General features: G+C 42.7%; 1 pseudogene; it reads right to left on the bottom strand.

Annotated features, from left to right (window-relative positions):
* Positions 1-2860: 2860 nt before the first annotated feature.
* Positions 2861-3477, bottom strand: LOC103110860 (ADP-ribosylation factor-related protein 1-like; annotated as a pseudogene).
* Positions 3478-3998: the final 521 nt, after the last annotated feature.

The following is a 3998-nucleotide window of genomic DNA, read 5'->3' as shown; positions in this document are numbered from 1 at the left end:
TCAGACCTGGGTCATACCTTCTCCCTCCCCTACTTGCCATACTTGACCCAGAATTCTTTGCTTTGATGTAGTACATCGTGTCCACCTCCCATTTCAACTTGTGTTCTCCCTCTATATCCCTATTTATTAAATCCCGCTGATAAGTGAGATGAGTCAATATGTGTCCTCTTTTTAGCTTATCTCACTTAACATGTTGTTTCAAATTCTATCCACTATGATGACTTCATTCATTCTTAACAGCAGAGTAGTAGTCTATTTTGTATATATGCCAATATACAACAAAGTGCTTTAGTCATCCATTTGTCATTGGACATCTAAATACTTTCATATTTGATTATATTTACTGACATTAAAGAAAAACTGCATGCGGCTAAGGTATTCAGTGTTTCAACATACACATATGTACTGAAATTTTTCTGCTTTTTGTATGTGTGTGTTTGCCTAGAACGTCAGAAAGCCACTCCCTTGTTGTCTTTTTAGCATTCAATATGGTATATTTAAGTTGTCCTCACTTTTTATTTTGTTTTAAGAGTTGGTAGAAAATTGCAATTAAGATATTCACATTTGGATTTTTATTTATCTATTTAATATTTTCCACAGCTGGGACCATGAACATGTGTGACTGCCAGGTCACTTCTTAAACAGAGAGACAGAGCAAAGGAGAGATGTGGGGCTATGTGTAAGCTTGATAGAGCTTAGGGAAAACTCCCCCCATCCTTGGATGGAGGTCTGGGAAAGATACCCCCTTGTTAGTCTCTCTCACTGAGATGAGCAAAGGGGAAAAACAGTCTCTCAGACTCAGTTCTCCCTTTTCAGACTCTCAAGCCCAGAGAAACCTCACTGCCTCTCCCCACTAACTGCAGGCCACATGGCTTCCTGCCTTAAGGTTCATTCAAAGTTCACAGAGTCACCCAGAGTTCACACAATCACCTTACTTTTGATCACTAGAGAAAGCATACTCCATCAAACACCTCCCTGACATCAGTCAGTGAAACTCCTTTCCTTATAGCCTTTTGATATCTGTCAAGCTTGTTTATCTTCTCTCTGTCTCACCCTGCTGGTTTAACCCCTATGTTTTTCTCAAATACCTTTGGATAATAAAATTGTTTGCATCATGGAGAATAATTGTCTTGACCTTTATGTATCTCATCAATTCCTGTCATACCAGCCCCCTCCCATAGGGGCAAGCTGACCCTTAAGAAACCTGTAATTTCTGACATATTTGAAAAATGTTCTTTGTCTGAATCTCTATTTAAACCCATATCCATATGCAATTAAATGAGAGTGCTTCAATTCTCCCCGGTATCTCTTGTCTGTATCGTTGGGCCCTTGAGCCAGTGAGGGAGAACCAGTCGTTTACCTTCCTGGCTGAGAGCCAACCCACGTGAGCTCCAGCAGAGAGACATCACAGCACTAGAGTCAAAGACTCTCCCTCCACGCCATGAGGAGTCAGGATTTACAGCTGGCCCCATGCAGAGCAAAGGGCACTTCTTGCCCAGGGAAATGTCCCTCTGACCCAGACATTTCTTACTGGACATGTTTTTAAACTACAAATACTTTAACATTTAGAAGGGCATTCAGTATACCAGTTATACCTTGACTTGTTGTTCTGAGGACTTGTCCTGCTTCACTAAAGTTGTCAAGTAGAGAGGCAGTACATGTGTGTATGTGCATATAAATATATTTAAGTCAGCGCACTGCTAAGCTTTGATTTACCCAGTGCTGAGGACCGAGCCCAGGATTCTGGAGTCTGAGAAACAAGAGTCTCTGCACAACCATTATGCTCTAACCCCCTGGCCCCCATCAAATATATTTATAAGCAGCTATTTGTATTTTGTCCTTCTCTTCTTAATAACTATGAACATTAAAGTGTCATTGCTTTCCATTCCTGATATTAGTAATTGACTTATTTTTATCTTTTTTATGCTTTGTTCTGTTATTACATAATTGTTTCAGATTTCTTAAGATTTGCTTTGTAATTGCTTATGCTAGATACTCTCTGTACTCTGGAAAGTAATGCATTGCATTCTTTTTTGAATTGGGATGTTTTGAAGTGATAATTTGATACAGAAGACTGATGATACATTTGTCTGTATTTTCTCCTCATTTTTTTCTTTTGTTATGGGCAGGAGCTTATTATGAGCTCTTGTGTTTTTTCCTTCTCTTCAGCCTGAAAACAGAAGTACTTAATTTCAACTAATTTCTTTTGTTTCAGTTACTTGAACTCAACAAACACACCATGGCACCCAGAGTTAGTTTACAGTTTTGTGGAAGCCACCTCCCTAAAAACCCCAGGTTCCCCCATCTCCTGAAGTCTTACTATCATATAATTTCAGTGTACATGGTGCCAGGGTGGGTCTGCATGAGCAATAGAATGGAAAACAGTTTGTCTTTACTGGACTTGTTGAAAATCTCTGTGTCTTCAACTCTGCTTCTTTCTCCCTCTGTCTACCATTTTCTCCCTTGCTGTCCCTTTTCCTCACTACCAGCCAGGGATTCTATTAAAAATATGTCAGCCATGATGACATCATCTCCCCAGAAAGTAGCTTGGGCCCACCTGCATATCAGGTCCCTTGGAATATACCTAAAATAGACCTACTAGCTTTTTCCAAAATGGGAGACCACAAATATTCATCTGCAATATTCCAGCCTTTAGTTTCATGATTAGTCAACAATCTGTTCTGCTTTATATCTTAACTCTTTTTTTCAGCCACCAGGTTCCAGATGCTCCACAGAAAGTTTTATCTTAAGAGAAAAATCAAAGCAAATGAAAAACCCAGTAGGGACAGTGCATCTCACCCTCCCCCAGGCTGGGGTGCAGGCCAGGCTGGAAGCACCTGCAGCTCTGGTCGCAGCTGGCCTACATGATGTCCCTCTGCTGCAGTGCCTGATGCATGTTCAATAAGACACACTTCACCATCCACTCTATGCCACATTGCACCCCCTGGCCCCTGAGGACTGAGCAGGCCTGGCTGAGGCAGTTCCCTGACTGATCTTAGAGGTGCAGTGACTGAAGGCAGTCTTGATGTCGGGGAGGCAGAGGCACATCTGCACATCCTGCTTGTTGGCCAGCACCAGGATGGGGATGCCTACCAAAGCCTCACTTGTGACCATCTTCTCAAATGCTCTCTTGGATTCCTCTCCTCATCTATGGAGTCAGTGACATAGATGACACTGACATTCTGCGTAGTACTTGTCCCACAGAGACTGCAGCTCCTCCTGGCCCACTAAGTCCCAGAACATGAGGCGTGCCTTAACCACATCCACAGTGCCGATGTTAAGACCCACAGCTGTGGTGATTTTGGAGAGACTCATTCCTTTGTGGTTCTTGTTAAAGCGGGTTTTGGACTGCTCCAAAAAGGTTGTCTTCCTGGCATTGTCCAGGCCCAAGATGAGGATGCAACACTCATCCTTCTGAAACATGTACTTGTACAGGCCAGACAGCAGTACATACATCTTGCTCTGGGGCTGAGAGGTTGGTCATAGGGTGACCCGGTTAGGCAAGCAAGGGTTACCTGCACCTCCGGACCTCAGAGTCTCCCTGCCTCTGTGCGCCTCACCCTGCGCTGATCCTGCTGAGGTGCCCAACGGGATGTTAGTGTTCTAATAGATTGCACAGAGGTAGATTCTACCCCACAGCCATCACTAGAGTTCTGACCCCAACCCTTCAATATAACCACCATAGTTCTCACAAAGATTTAAAGACAAGCGAGTGACTTGTGTTTTCATTTTTTTTTTTTATTTTACTAGTGATTTAATCATGATTGGCAAGATTGTGGGACAAGATGGGGATAATTTCATATAATTCCCACCACCAAAGTTTCATATACCATCCTCTCTTATGGAAGTTTTCCTATTTTTATCCATCTGGGAGTATGGACCAAAGATCTTTATAGGGTGCAGAATGTGGAAGGTCTGGTTTCTGTAATTCCTTCTTTGCTGGACATGGGTGTTGGCAGGTGGATCCACACCCCCAGCCTGTTTCTGTCTTTCCCTAG

Source organism: Erinaceus europaeus, chromosome 3 (genome assembly GCF_950295315.1).
Source record: "Erinaceus europaeus chromosome 3, mEriEur2.1, whole genome shotgun sequence".
NCBI classification, from domain to species: Eukaryota; Metazoa; Chordata; class Mammalia; order Eulipotyphla; family Erinaceidae; genus Erinaceus; species Erinaceus europaeus.
This window is presented reverse-complemented; position numbering and strand designations above follow the sequence as displayed.